This window comes from Dendrobates tinctorius, unplaced genomic scaffold (assembly GCF_039654945.1).
Source record: "Dendrobates tinctorius isolate UK_male_01 unplaced genomic scaffold, ASM3965494v1 ptg000029l, whole genome shotgun sequence".
In the NCBI taxonomy this organism is placed as follows: Eukaryota; Metazoa; Chordata; class Amphibia; order Anura; family Dendrobatidae; genus Dendrobates; species Dendrobates tinctorius.
In genome coordinates, this window is record NW_027361697.1 from 6,494,179 (window position 1) to 6,510,574 (window position 16,396).

Consider the following 16,396-nt stretch of genomic DNA (forward strand, 5'->3'; position numbering starts at 1 on the left):
CCATGCCATCAGACTCTACACCCCCTTCTCCATGCGAGTGGCGGTGGTAAATCGTCCTCCCGGCCCCTCCCATCAGTTCCTGGATTATTTTGCCACTTGGCTTCCACATTTCTTCCACTTCTCTCCTGTGACATCCCGACCCTCATCATGGGCGATTTCAACATCCCCATTGCTCTTCCCCTCTCCCCATCTGCTACTCACCTTTTATCTCTAACCTCCTCATTTGGCCTTTCGCAGCTTACTAATTCTCCAACGCATGAAGACGGAAACTCCCTCGACTTGGTCTTCTCTCGGCTTTGTGCAGTGGATGATTTTGCAAACTTCCCTCTCCCGCTCTCTGACCACAACCTTCTTTCATTCTCTATCAAGAACTGCCAGGCCGCTCAGGTCACCCCCACTGTCCATATTTATAGAAACATACAGGCCATTAACACCCAGAAACTTATGAAGAACTTGCAGTCTTCATTGGCCCCTATCTCCTCCCTCTCATGTCCTTATTCTGCATTGAAGCATTACAATGAAACACTTCAAAGTGCCCTGGATGAATTTGCACCTCCTATGCATAGAAGACCACAACACAGACAGCGACAACCCTGGCACACCCTGCAAACTCGTTTCCTGCAGCGGTGCTCCAGGTGCGCCGAACGTCTGTGGAGAAAATCCAACCTACCCGAAGATTTCATCCATTATAAGTTTATGCTTCGAACATACAACACTGCCCTTCACCTCTTAAAACAAACCTATGTCAACACCCTCATCACTTCACTGTCCAACAACCCTAAATGTCTCTTTGACACATTTCTGTTGTGAGTTCATTTTCCCCTTCATCACTGAGGTCTGGTGAACTCCCTATTCTGGTGAAGGAAGGTAATGAGCCTGATTATCAGGCACCTGAACCTGATGAGGATGACTGGCTGAGTGGAGTCACAGACTGGATATAAGGCTGCCGACGCCCTTCTGCCCTGCGGGTGATTTCACTGTGGACTTCTAGGACACCAGTCTGATTCCTGCTCCTCTAAGCTAAGTTTTTCTGCTTTGCCTGTTTGCATTAGTGTTTTGTTTTTGTTTTCCTTGCTTTTCTGGATTCTACCATTCCCTGCTGGGGTGAGCTGAATCTCCTTTTGCCTGTAGCTCTGTCTTCAGAATATTCCTGAGTACTGACATAGCTTTTTTGAAGCCTAGCATCTTCAGGGCCTTTTTCACTGTCAGTCTGTTGGCTCTTATTTTCATAGGGTTTTTCACGGATTGCAGACAGCAGCCTTCCTGTCCTTTTCTATCTAGCTAGATTGGGCCCCGCCTTTGCTCAGTCTATCTTTCTGCCTGTGTTAGTGTTTTCATCTTGCTTCACCGTCATTATATGTTGGGGGCTGCCTATTGCTTTGGGGTCTGCTCTGGGGCAGTTTAGTTTTCCCCTTTCTTTCTTTAGGCCTAGCTATTTCTCCGGCTGTGATCGAGGGGTCTAGGGCATCGTAGGAACCCCCCACGGCTACTGCTAGTTGTGTTGATAGGTTCAGGGGTCTGCAATCCGATAGCTGCCAACTTCTCTGGTTTTCTGGACTTAGCTAGCATTTCTGTTTTTGCCTCCTACGGTGACTCAATCATAACAGAATCACCCGCCATACCGCAGATCCTAGGGTACTCAATAGCAGGAAAGAATTGTGTTTAAAAAAAAAAAAAAAAAAAGGTGTGCGTATATTCTTTCCTCTATATCTCTGAGGCCGTAGGGGGAATTTTTTTTTCTCTCAATGGAGATAAAGCAATTGCCTGATCATGTGGAGCAGCTCGCTGCGGAAGTGCGGGGAATTTCCGCCTACCTTGCTCGTTCGCATGCTGTTGAACCAAAGATCCCTACACCTGATGTATTTTTTGGGGATCGATCTAAATTTTTGAGTTTCAAAAATAATTGTAAATTATTTTTTGCCTTGAAGCCTAACTCATCAGGGAGCTCCGCGCAGCAGGTTAAAATTGTCATCTCTTTGCTGCGTGGCGATCCCCAGGATTGGGCGTTTTCTTTGAAACCAGATGATCCTATTCTGACTAATGTGAACGCATTCTTTCAAGCTTTGGGGTTGTTGTATGACGAACCTAATGCTATTGATCAGGCTGAAAAGACCCTGTTGGCATTGAACTAGGGTCGAGATTCTGCAGAGTTGTACTGTCAAAAGTTCCGAAAGTGGGCTGTCCTTACTACCTGGAATGATGATGTTTTGGCTGCTCTCTTTCGGAAGGGTTTGTCAGGAGCCGTAAAAGATACTATGGTGGGATTTCCTGTTCCCTCTGGTCTGGACGATTCTATGTCATTAGCCATTCAGGTTGATCGGCGTTTACGTGAATGCAGGATTGCACGAGAGGTGTTGCTACCGGTTGAACAGACGTCTGAACCTATGCAATGTGATAGAGTTTTGCCTAAGGCGCAACGTCAGGAGTTCAGAAGGCGTAATAAGCTGTGTTTTTTCTGTGGAGATGCCTCGCATATTATTTCTGTTTGTCCTAAACGAGAGAAACGCTTTGCACACACGTTTTCTGTTGGTGGTGTTCAACCTAAGTTTCTTCTGGCAATTACTCTGATCTGCTCCCTGTCCACATTTTCCGCCAAGGCTTTTGTGGATTCGGGAGCAGCGCTAAACCTAATGGACTTGGATTTTGCTAAACGTTGTGGATTTCCGATGACGCCTCTGCAGACGCCTATCCCTTTGAGGGGGATTGATGCTACTCCTTTGGCTAAAAATAAACCTCAGTTTTGGACCCAGGTGGTCATGCGGGTCGCCCCAGACCATCAAGAAAATTGCAGATTTTTGGTGTTGCATGGTCTGCATGATGCCGTTGTTCTGGGGTTTCCCTGGTTGCAAATTCATAATCCAGTTTTGGATTGGAAATCTGTGTCTGTGGTGAGTTGGGGTTGTCGGTGTACCTTTAGTGAGGCTCCATTTTTTTCCACCTCTCCTCAGTCGCATGATGTTCCTGACTATTTGGCGGACTTTTATGATGTATTTAGTGAGAATGAGTCTGCGTCCTTGCCTCCTCATAGGAGTTATGACTGCGCAATTGAACTAAGCCCAGGGTGTAAATTTCCCAAGGGTCGGCTCTTCAATTTATCTGTACCCGAGCACGAGGCTATGCGGTCCTATATTAAGTAGGCGTTGGAGAAGGGTCATATTAGACCATCCTCTTCACCCTTAGGTGCCGGGTTTTTTTGTGGCCAAAAAGGATGGTTCTTTAAGGCCTTGTATTGATTATCGTGCCCTCAATAAAATTACTATTAAATATCAGTATCCGTTACCCCTGATTTCGGATTTATTCTCTAGAGTTAGAGGTGCTTGCTGGTTTACCAAGCTTGACCTCAGGGGGGGCGTATAATCTTATCCGCATTAAGCAGGGGGATGAATGGAAGACGCCGTTTAATACTCCGGAGGGACATTTTGAGTACCTGGTGATGCCTTTTGGGCTCACTAATGCCCCTTCTGTCTTCCAGTGCTTCATGAACGATATTTTCCGAGACTTTGTTGATAAATTTTTGATTATCTATCTGGATGATATTTTGATCTTCTCCAAGGATTGGGATTCTCATGTGGAACATATTCGGACTGTGTTCCGGATCTTGAGGGAGAATTCCCTGTATGTCAAAGGATCGAAATGCCTTTTTGAAGTACAGAGGATTTCATTTTTGGGATTTATTTTGTCTCTGTCAACTATTGAAATGGACCCGGCCAAGGTACAGGCCATTTATGATTGGGTTCAGCCCTCTTCTTTGAAGGCCCTGCAGAAGTTTTTGGGTTTTGCTAATTTTTATCGGAAATTTATAGCAAAATTTTCTAGTATTGCCAAGCCATTGACTGATCTGACTAAGAAGGGTGCTGATGTGTTGAATTGGTCTCCGGAGGCTGTTGCTTCCTTTCAGGAGCTGAAGCGAAGATTTACCTCCGCCCCGGTTTTGCGGCAACCTGATGTCTCACTCCCGTTCCAGGTAGAGGTGGATGCTTCTGAGATTGGTGCAGGAGCTGTTTTGTCCCAAAAGGATCCTGTAACAGCTAAAATGAATCCCTGTGCTTTCTTTTCCCGAAAGTTCTCTCCATCTGAACGTAACTATGATGTGGGGAATCGGGAACTGTTGGCCATGAAATGGGCATTTGAAGAGTGGAGACATTGGTTGGAGGGAGCTAAACATCAAGTTGTGGTCCTCACTGACCACAAGAATTTGATTTATCTAGAGTCGGCTAAACGCTTGAACCCTAGACAAGCTAGGTGGGCCTTGTTTTTTACACGTTTTGATTTCTTCCTGGAACTAAGAATGTCAAGGCAGACGCCCTCTCTAGGAGTTTCTTTGCTGATTCTCCTGTGGCGACCAAGCCTGCTACCATCTTAGGCGAAGGGGTAGTTTTTTCTGCCATCTCGCCCGATTTGAGACTTGCTCTGCAAGAGTTTCAGGAGGACAAACCTGAGCGTTGTCCCAGTGGAAAGTTGTATGTTCCTGACCAGTGAAGAAGAGAGTGATGTCTGAAGTTCATTGCTCTGCATTGGCTGGTCATCCAGGTATTTTTGGTACTAGAGATCTGGTGAGTCGCTCTTTTTGGTGGCCCACCTTGTCTCATGATGTCAGGAAATTTGTGCAGTCCTGTGGGACTTGCTCCCGGTCTAAATCTTGTTCTCGTTCTAGTGGGTTGTTGATGCCTTTGCCTGTCCCCAGGAGGCCATGGACCCATATTTCAATGGATTTCATCTCTGATATGCCGGTCTCTCAAAGAATGACTGTTATTTGGGTGATTTGTGATAGGTTCTCTAAGATAGTTCATCTTGTACCACTCCCTAAGTTGCCATCTTCCTCTGAGTTGGTGCCCCTGTTTTTGCAACAGGTGGTTCGCTTACACGGGATTCCTGAGAACATTGTATCTGACAGAGGAGTTCAGTTTGTGTCTAGATTTTGGAGGACTTTCTGTTCCAAGCTGGGAATTCAGTTGTCCTTCTCCTCTGCTTTTCACCCTCAGACCAATGGGCAGACAGAGAGAACAAACCAGACCTTGGAGTCGTATTTGAGATGTTTTATTTCCGCTGATCAGGATGATTGGGTTTCATTTTTGCCCTTGGCCGAATTTGCTTTAAATAATAGAGCTAGTTCTGCCACTTTGATGTCACCTTTTTTTTGTAACTTTGGGTTTCATCCTCGATTTTCTTCAGGGCAGGTGGAGCCTTCTGCCTGCCCAGGTGTTGACACTGTGGTGGAGAGAATGCACCAGATCTGGGACCAAGTGGTGGATAAGTTCTCTCTCTCCCAGGAAAAGGCCCAGCGGTTTTCCAATCGACATAGGACCATTGGTCCCCAGTTTAAGGTTGGTGATATGGTGTGGTTATCATCAAAAAATATTGCTATGAAGGTGGCTTCTCCTAAGTTTAAGCATAGATTTATTGGACCTTACAAGATTTTGGAGATTATTAATCCGGTCTCTTTCTGTTTGGCTCTTCCTGTCACATTTAAAATCCATAATGTGTTCCATAAGTCCTTGTTGAAGAGGTTTGTTGAACCAGTTGTTCCTGGGGTGGCACCTCCGGACCCTGTATTGGTTGAAGGTAACATGGAATATGAGGTAGAGAAAATACTGGATTCCCGTCTGGCTAGACGGAGACTCCAGTATTTGGTTAAGTGGAAGGGTTATGGTCAGGAGGATAATTCCTGGGTCTCTGCCTCTGATATTCATGCCAAAAGATTGGTGCGTGCCTTTCATCGGGCTCACCCTGATCACCCTGGTGGCATGGTTGAGGGTTCGGTGACCCCTCCTCAAGGAGGAGGTAGTGTTGTGAGTTCATTTTTCCCTTCGTCACTGAGGTCTGGTGAACTCCCTATTCTGGTGAAGGAAGGTAATGAGCCTGATTATCAGGCACCTGAACCTGATGAGGATGACTGGCTGAGTGGAGTCACGGACTGGATATAAGGCTGCCGACGCCCTTCTGCCCTGCGGGTGATTTCTCTGTGGACTTCTAGGACACCAGTCTGATTCCTGCTCCTCTAAGCTAAGTTTTTCTGCTTTGCCTGTTTGCATTAGTGTTTTGTTTTTGTTTTCCTTGCTTTTCTGGATTCTGCCATTCCCTGCTGGGGTGAGCTGAATCTCCTTTTGCCTGTAGCTCTGTCTTCAGAATAATCCTGAGTACTGACATAGCTTTTTTGAAGCCTAGCGTCTTCAGGGCCTTTTTCACTGTCAGTCTGTTGGCTCTTATTTTCATAGGGTTTTTCACGGATTGCAGACAGCAGCCTTCCTATCCTTTTCTATCTAGCTAGATTGGGCCCCATCTTTGCTCAGTCTATCTTTCTGCCCGTGTTAGTGTTTTCATCTTGCTTCACCGTCATTATATGTTGGGGGCTGCCTATTGCTTTGGGGTCTGCTCTGGGGCAGTTTAGTTTTCCCCTTTCTTTCTTTAGGCCTAGCTATTTCTCCGACTGTGATGGAGGGGTCTAGGGCATCGCAGGAACCCCCCACGGCTACTGCTAGTTGTGTTGATAGGTTCAGGGGTCTGCAATCCGATAGCTGCCAACTTCTCTGGTTTTCTAGACTTAGCTAGCATTTCTGTTTTTGCCTCCTACGGTGACTCAATCATAACACTTTTCATTCTCTACTCAACCCAAGAGTACAGGCCCCAACCACGGAGCTTCGAGCTGACAATCTGGCCAATTACTTCAAAGAAAAAATTGACCAGATCCGACAGGAAATTATCTCCCAATCACCTCATACCATGCAGTGTCCTCCCTCCCCCAATGCATCTAGCTCACTCACTGATTTTGAACCAGTCACAGAAGTAAGCAGGCTCCTTGCATCTTCTCGCCCAACCACTTGCACCAGTGACCCATTTCCGTCACATCTACTCCAGCCCCTTTCCCCTGCTGACACCCCTCACCTAACTAAAAATAGGTACCTTTCCCTCCTCATTTAAGCATGCCGTCATACATCCACTACTTAAAAAAACATCCCTCGACCAAAACTGTGCCGCTAACTATAGACCTGTCTCTAATCTTCCCTTCATCTCTAAACTCCTGGAACGCCTGGTCCACTCCCGTCCTATCAGCTATCTCTTTGATAACTCTCTTCTCGACCCTCTCCAATCCGGTTTCCACTCTTTACACTCTACTGAAACTGCCCTCACTAATGTCTCTAATGATCTACTAACAGCTAAATCAAATGGTCATTACTCCATGCTATTTCTCTTGGCTCTCTCTGCAGCATTCGACACTGTGGATCATCAGCTCCTCCTCACTATGCTCCATTCCATTGGCCTCAAGGACACCGTTCTCTCCTGGTTCTCCTCCTATCTCTCTGACCGCTCCTTTACTGTATCTTTTGCTGGCTCCTCCTCCTCTCACCTTCCCCTTACTGTTGGGGTTCCTCAAGGATCAGTCCTAGGCCCCCTCCTCTTCTCTTTGTATACTGCCCCTATTGGTCAAACAATCAGTAGATTTGGTTTCCAGTACCATCTCTATGCTGACGACACCCAATTATACGCTTCTTCTCCTGACATCACGCCAGCCTTTCTAGAAAACACCGGCGATTGTCTAAACGCTGTGTCTAATATCATGTCCTCACTATATCTGAAACTGAACCTGTCAAAGACTGAACTCCTTGTGTTTCCTCCCGCTACTAATGTACCTATACCCGACATTGCCATTTCCGTGTGTGGTTCCACTATTACTCCCCAGCAACATGCCCGCTGTCTTGGGGTCATACTTGACTCCGAGCTTTCCTTTGTCCCCCACATACGATCACTGGCTCGCTCTTGTTATCTGCACCTCAAAAACATTTCTAGAATTTGACTTTTTCTTACTTTTGACTCAGGAAAAACTCTGACTGTTTCTCTTATTCATTCTTGTCTCGACTATTGCAACTCCCTTCTAATCGGTCTCCCTCTTACCAAACTCTCCCCCCTCCAATCTGTCTTGAATGCTGCTGCCAGGATCATATTCCTCTCCAATCGTTACACTGATGCCTCTACCTTGTGCCAGTCATTACACTGGCTACCCATCCACTCCAGAATCCAGTACAAACTTATTACCCTCACCCACAAAGCTCTTCATGGCTCAGCACCACACTACATCTCCCTTGTTTCAGTATACCATCCTACCCGCACCCTACCTTCTGCTGTTGACCTGAGGTTAGCATCCTCAAAAATCAGAACCTCCCACTCCCGTCTCCAAGACTATACATGTGCTGCACCAATTCTTTGGAATGCACTTCCCAGGTCAATACGAGTAGTCCCCAATCCCCACAATTTTAAGCGTGCCCTGAAAACGCATTTATTCAGACTGGCCTATCACCTCAACACATTAACCTAATCTATCCCTGTGTGGCACAGTCAAAAGTCTTACCATAACCAGGTTCCCCACCTCATGTTCCCACATGCTTTATGCATCCATTAGCCCTCTGTGTCTGTACTGTTACACACTTAACATTATGGCTGGTCCATACAATCAGGGCAACTGTTACCACCCACCTTTCGTGTCTCCCCTTTTTTCCTCATAGATTGTAAGCTTGCGAGCAGGGCCCTCATTTCTCTTGGTATTTGTTATAATCTATGTGATTATTGTTATGCTGTAATGTCTATTGCCTGTACAAGTCCCCTCTGAAATGTAAAGTGCTGCGGAATATGTCGGCGCTATAGAAATAAAATTTATTATTATTATTATTATTAAAGACCGTTAATCCATGTGGAAAAATGTTCATGTTAATTACCACATTGATTAACATTGGTCCATGTGCTGTGCGTGTGTGGTTTGTGTTCGAACGGCATACAACAGACTTGAGGAAGCGACAGTCACGCTCGCGAAACGCGCGTCGGGGTCTGCGGTCACCTGGTGGATGGGAGACTCTACACATATGGGTAATTAACCCTTTAATCTTTTACATTTTTGTATAGTCTTTGCACAGAATACCAGTTTGAATACAGCAACACTTTGCATATGTGTGAGGTTTGGGGTGGATTGGTGCAGTCCCAATTATAGTGGGTGATTCATGGCTTGCTCTGCCCCTCACTTTATGATACTTTTATTGCCAGCGTGGCTTCCTATATATATACAGTAATTATTATTATTATTATTATTATTATTATTTATTGTTATAGCGCCATTTATTCCATGGCGCTTTACATGTGAGGGGGGTATACATAAAAACAAGTACAATAGTCTTAAACAATACAAGTCATAACTGGTACAGGAGGAGAGAGGACCCTGCCCGCGAGGGCTCACAATCTTCAAGGGATGGGTGATAATACAGTAGGCGAGGGTAGAGCTGGTCGTGCAGCGGTTTGGTCGATCGGTGGTTACTGCAGGTTATAGGCTTGTCGGAAGAGGTGGGTCTTCAGGCTCTTTTTGAAGGTTTCGATGGTAGGTGAGAGTCTGATATGTTGTGGTAGAGAGTTCCAGAGTAGGGGAGATGCGCGAGAGAAATCTTGTATGCGATTGTGGGAAGAGGAGATAAGAGGGGAGTAGAGAAGGAGATCTTGTGAGGATCGGAGGTTGCGTGCAGGAAAGTACCGGGAGACGAGGTCACAGATGTATGGAGGAGACAAGTTGTGGATGGCTTTGTATGTCATGGTTAGGGTTTTGTAATGGAGTCTCTGGGCAATTGGGAGCCAGTGAAGGGATTGACAGAGGGGAGAAGCTGGGGAATAGCGGGGGGACAGGTGGATTAGTCGGGCAGCAGAGTTTAGAATAGATTGGAGGGGTGCGAGAGTGTTTGAGGGGAGGCCGCAGAGCATGAGGTTGCAGTAGTCAAGGCGAGAGATGATGAGGGCATGGACTAGGGTTTTTGCAGATTCTTGGGTGAGGAATGAACGGATGCGTGAAATATTTTTGAGTTGAAGTCGGCAGGAAGTGGAAAGGGTTTGGATATGTGGTTTGAAGGAGAGATCAGCATCAAGGATTACTCCGAGGCAGCGAGCTTGTGGGACTGGGGAGAGTGGGCAGTCATTTACTGTAATTGATAGGTTCGTAGGGGGGGTCACGTGAGATGGGGGAAAGATGATGAATTCTGTTTTGTCCATGTTGAGTTTCAGATATCTAGTGGAGAAGAAGGATGAAATAGTGGACAGACATTGAGGGATTCTGGTTAGTAGGGAGGTGATATCTGGTCCAGAGATGTAGATCTGTGTGTCATCAGCATAAAGATGATACTGAAAGCCATGAGATTCTATGAGCTGTCCCAGGCCAAAGGTGTAAATAGAGAACAGCAGGGGCCCTAGGACTGAACCTTGTGGGACTCCGACAGATAGGGGGCGAGGTGAGGAGGTGGTGTGTGAGTGGGAGACGCTGAATGTCCGGTCTGTTAGGTATGATGAGATCCAGGAGAGGGCCAAGTCTGTGATGCCGAGGGATGAGAGGGTCTGTAATAATAGGGAATGGTCCACTGTGTCAAAGGCAGCCGACAGGTCCAGGAGGAGGAGGACAGAGTAGTGTCGCTTGCTCTTGGCAGTTAAGAGGTCATTGGTGACCTTAGTAAGGGCAGTTTCAGTGGAGTGGTGTGACCGGAAGCCAGATTGTAAGTGGTCGAAGAGGGAGCAAGAAGAGAGATGGGAGGACAGTTCAAGGTAGACATGTTGTTCCAGTAGCTTGGAGGCGTATGGGAGAAGTGATATAGGGCGATAGCTAGATACAGAGGATGGGTCAAGAGAGGGCTTTTTGAGGATAGGTGTGATGGAGGCATGTTTAAAGCTTGAGGGGAAAACACCAGTTGTTAGTGATAGGTTGAAGAGATGGGTTAGGGTTGGGATGAAGACTGTGGTGAGGTTTGGGATGAAGTGGGATGGGATCGGGTCGAGTGCACAGGTGGTGAGATGTGATCTTGAGAGGAGAGTCGATCTTCTGTAATGGTGGAGAAGTTGGTTTTGAAGGTGGAGGGCTGGGAAGTCGGGAGGAAGGGCTCTGGGGGTTGTTGACCAAAACTGTCCCTGATGTTATCAATTTTCTGCTTGAAAAATGAGGCAAAGTCTTCAGCTGAGATGAGTGGGGAGGGAGGAGGTGCTGGGGGGCGGAGGAGAGAATTGAAGGTGTTGAATAACTGTTTAGGGTTGTGAGACAGGGAGGATATGAGAGATGAGAAGTAGGTTTGTTTAGCTGTGGCGAGTGTGGTCTTGAAAGTAGTGAGGGACTGTTTGAATGCGATGAAATGCTCGTTGGAGTGGGATCTTTTCCATCTGCGCTCAGCAGCCCTGGAAGCTCGCCTCAGCTCTTTGGTCAGGCTGGTGTGCCAGGGCTGTCTGTTGATTTTGCGAGTTTTGGTATGTGTAAGTGGGGCAGCGGATTCCAAAGCTACAGCTATTGTGGTGTTATATAGAGCGGCAGCGTCATCCGCATTGTGTAAGGAACTTATATCTGTAAGAGGGAGGAGGGATTCGGAGAATGAGTGTAGGTCAAGGTGTTTAAGATTCCTGCGAGGGTGTGAAAGTTTGTGGGGTGGGGATTGTAGACATGGAGTGAAGAGGGAAGAGAATGTGAGCAGGTTGTGGTCAGAGAGAGGAAGAGGTGAGTTAGAGAGGTTAGCTAGGGAGCAGAGGCGGGTGAAGATGAGGTCCAGTGTGTGGCCATCTTTGTGGGTGGCTGTAGAAGACCATTGAGTGAGGCCGAAGGAGGAAGTGAGAGATAGAAGTTTAGTGGCAGCTGAGAGGGAAGTGTCAATGGGGATGTTGAAGTCGCCCATGATGATAGTAGGGATGTCCGCGGAAAGGAAATGAAGTAACCAGGTGGTGAAGTGGTCAAAGAAGGTGGTGGCTGGCCCTGGGGGGCGGTAGATGACAGCCAGTTGGAGGTTGGAGGGGGAGTAGATGCGCACAGAGTGCACCTCAAAGGAAGGGAGGGTAACAGAGGGTGGCAGTGGGATTGGGGTGAAGGAGCAGGTATCTGACAGGAGAAAACCAACTCCTCCACCATGTTTGCTGCTGGGGCGGGGGGTGTGAGAAAGGTGGAAGCCGCCATACGAAAGTGCAGCAGGAGAGGCTGTGTCAGAAGGGGTGAGCCAGGTTTCGGTGATGGCGAGGAAGGAGAGTTTGGTAGTAACGAAAAGATCATGGATGTAGGAAAGCTTGTTGCAGACAGAGCGAGCGTTCCACAGAGCTCCTGTTAGTGGGACTGGGGAAGCGGGGGCTGGGTGAATGGGTATAAGGTTGGAGAGGTTACGGAAGGTTGTGATAGAGCGTGGATGGGAGGTAGAAATGACTGTGGGAATGTGGTGAGGAGGACCAGGATTTGGAGCGATATCACCAGCAGTGAGAAGGAGCAGAGAAAGTGTTAGCAGGTGGGAGCAGGAGAGGGCATGAGGGGGCTGTCTGTGTTTGGAGACAGAGGATTGTATGTTAAGGAACAGTTTTGAGGCGGAGGTGAGGTGGATGGGGAGGATTGAAGAAGAGATGAACAGTTCCTTACTAGGAGTAGGGATTAGGGGAATTAGCAGAAAGTGAAGGATTATTGGGGTGAAAGTGAAAACAAACAGAAACATTGTTTACAGTGACTGTGTCCAGTTACCTTCAGTTCCCTTCTGGTTCAGTTCTGGTTTTAATTCTTAAATTAATCTTCACACTTCTAGCACACACTTATAGCAATCACAATGCAGACTGAAGTCTATGCAGACTTGTACTCTGCAATATATGTACAACTAAGTGCAGTCAGGTGTGAAGCAGAGAGGAGTGGTCTCTGCTCATCTTGGCCAGACAATTAAGAGTGGACCAGATGTATATGATCAAGCCAGAGTAAACAAGGTCATAAATAACACTGGGGTAAGCTGGGGTTAGCTGAAAGGCATACCATGTGAATGCTAGGTGCAGAGGCAAGTCTATGTGCAAAGCTGGGTGACGCACTGTGTGTCCTTCATAGACAGACAGCAGGAGAGCAGGAGAGCTGGGTGGATGGACATACCATGTGAATGCTAGGTGCAGAGGCAAGTCTATGTGCAAAGCTGGGTGACGCACTGTGTGTCCTTCATAGACAGACAGCAGGAGAGCAGGAGAGCTGGGTGGATGGACATACCATGTGAATGCTAGGTGCAGAGGCAAGTCTATGTGCAAAGCTGGGTGACGCACTGTGTGTCCTTCATAGACAGACAGCAGGAGAGCAGGAGAGCTGGGTGGATGGACATACCATGTGAATGCTAGGTGCAGAGGCAAGTCTATGTGCAAAGCTGGGTGACGCACTGTGTGTCCTTCATAGACAGACAGCAGGAGAGCAGGAGAGCTGGGTGGATGGACATACCATGTGAATGCTAGGTGCAGAGGCAAGTCTATGTGCAAAGCTGGGTGACGCACTGTGTGTCCTTCATAGACAGACAGCAGGAGAGCAGGAGAGCTGGGTGGATGGACATACCATGTGAATGCTAGGTGCAGAGGCAAGTCTATGTGCAAAGCTGGGTGACGCACTGTGTGTCCTTCATAGACAGACAGCAGGAGAGCAGGAGAGCTGGGTGGATGGACATACCATGTGAATGCTAGGTGCAGAGGCAAGTCTATGTGCAAAGCTGGGTGACGCACTGTGTGTCCTTCATAGACAGACAGCAGGAGAGCAGGAGAGCTGGGTGGATGGACATACCATGTGAATGCTAGGTGCAGAGGCAAGTCTATGTGCAAAGCTGGGTGACGCACTGTGTGTCCTTCATAGACAGACAGCAGGAGAGCAGGAGAGCTGGGTGGATGGACATACCATGTGAATGCTAGGTGCAGAGGCAAGTCTATGTGCAAAGCTGGGTGACGCACTGTGTGTCCTTCATAGACAGACAGCAGGAGAGCTGGGTGGATGGACATACCATGTGAATGCTAGGTGCAGAGGCAAGTCTATGTGCAAAGCTGGGTGACGCACTGTGTGTCCTTCATAGACAGACAGCAGGAGAGCAGGAGAGCTGGGTGGATGGACATACCATGTGAATGCTAGGTGCAGAGGCAAGTCTATGTGCAAAGCTGGGTGACGCACTGTGTGTCCTTCATAGACAGACAGCAGGAGAGCTGGGTGGATGGACATACCATGTGAATGCTAGGTGCAGAGGCAAGTCTATGTGCAAAGCTGGGTGACGCACTGTGTGTCCTTCATAGACAGACAGCAGGAGAGCTGGGTGGATGGACATACCTGTCGGAAGAATAGAGATGCTTGTTAGAGTGCGATGGTGGCAGGTAGCAGGGCACAGTCTGTATTCATCCTTCTGGTTTTAATTCTTAAATTAATCTTCACACTTCTAGCACACACTTATAGCAATCACAATGCAGACATGCTTTGCTGTCCTGATCCCCTACGTGACTACAGTTTCTCTCATTTTCCTTGTGGATCACATTTTGTATCCATATTTGACTAAAAATAATTTATATGTATTAAATTATTTCATATGGGGTGTACATTTACCCTAAATAAAATGTTTATATTTTGAAATACGTATATGACTCAGGTTCTCCTTGTTTGTAATAGACTTCTATTAACAATTAGCCTTAGCGTTGGGATGCCCTCACACCCAGGGCTGTGGGGTACTCGGTACCGGGCCCGATGAGCTTTAACGTGAGATGTCACGGCAGCTGGGACCCGGCCCGTGGCCCTGGGCGCCCATTGTAAAAGGACAATGTTTCAGTGTGCTTATGGTGGTGAAAGTTTATTAGCGATTTGTGACGCCACCTGTGGTGTTCGGCAATAGAGGTGTAAGCCGACGCGGCAGACAGATCCTCTGGGACAGATGGTATGGTGCAGCAGTGATGGTATAGCCCTCCACAGGCAGGGCTGTAGTCCCAGGGCAGTGTAGGTGAAGTGACACTTAGATGGTGTAGTGTCAGGCGCAAGGGATGTAGCAGTGCTGGGCAGGTTGGCGCCGGAATAAGTGGAGGACACCAGGGCGTGCAGTTCCAAAGCTTTACTCACAGTCTGTTGCAGGTACAGGTGCCTGCATCCGTGCCTTGTCCTCCGGGTCAGGAGCTCAGCCAACTTCCAGGCAAGATGAAGTACTCCTTTCCAACACTCCGCCAACATATGTGCCTTTTCTGAACGTCTCCTGTTATAGCGCCTTTGAGTGAAGTACTCCTAGTACTGAGTTACACTGGAGTTCCTCCTGTCAGATGTTCCTATGAACTCTACTTGTACCGCAGACAGCTGTAGCCTGCTTCAGGGACTCCTTGCTACTAAGTCCCGGCTCACTAATATGTTGCTGTTGTGCCCCCAAGTCTTGTGTGGGAATGAAGCGGTCACTACTTCTATTCCTCCGGTGTCTGCTGCAGGACCATTAGTATCCATACAACCTCGGGGACCGGGCCCCAGCCTTGCGCTTAGAACTTGGAAAGGGTTCTCCTCTAACCCTGGTCCTTGTTCTCTTATTCTCCTTACGTTCCGTACTAATCCTTCTTCCCAATGGAGAATCAAGCTTCCTTTCTCTATTTCCTGTGCCAGCAGACCCAGATCACTGTGGCCTGCTGCAGCACTTCCTTCCTCCATCCCTCTCCTGGGGAGCTTCTCTGTCTCACGCACTGTCCTTCTACATCCTCACTCACTGACTGAGTGAAAGACTGACTGACTAACTCAACTCTTCCCGCTCTTTTGGTGCGAACTAAACTCCACCCACCTCCCAACACGTTTCGTGTTCCAAGCAGGGAGCCACCAAGGGGTGCTTTGCTGTACTCCAAGCAGGGAGCCGCCGAAGGTGCTTTGCTACACTACTTTGTGGTGTGGGGTGCAGGTGGTGGAGTGTGGTCAGGTGTCTCCACCTTCCCTGGATGGTGGGGCACCACACCTCAGGAGGAGGTGTAGTACCTCTGTGGTGACTGTTTGCTCCAATACTCAGATTGCACTTGGCCATGAAAGTCAATGAGTGCGTGGAAACCATCGGACTGCACTCGGATGACATCTGAGTGCGGTACGATTTCCACGGACTGATAGAATGGAGAAAATCTTTGTCTCTGGATGATTTGAAATTCTTCAAATAAAGCTGGCTTGTTTTTGAAACTTTCAGGTTTTTTTAGTTCACCGAACATTATTGACATACGTAGATGCGGATTACGTGCGTTTTTTTTAACTACAGATTTTCCGCATCAAGTGTAAGTCTATGGGGAAAAATTCTGCATGCCCACAAGAGAAATTGACATGCTGCGGATTTGAAACACGCACCACGGGTCATCTTACGCAGCGTAAATAAAAGGAACAGTGGACACGAGACTCCTAGAAATCACATCCGCTTTTAGAACCAAGGAAAACACGCAGCGTCAAAATTGCAATAAAGTTGATCGTGGGAACATAGCCTGAAGCTTTTTAGTTTGGGTTTGATCATTGTGATCTGAGTATGGACGGTGTAATAGAACCTTTTCGAGGTAAATCTTGACACCTTCGTCTGCCTCTGTCACTGAATTAACCATTTCTGTGCTCTCCTAGGTAGATGCAGAACATTTTCCCTGCAGATATACATGTGCTGGATACAAG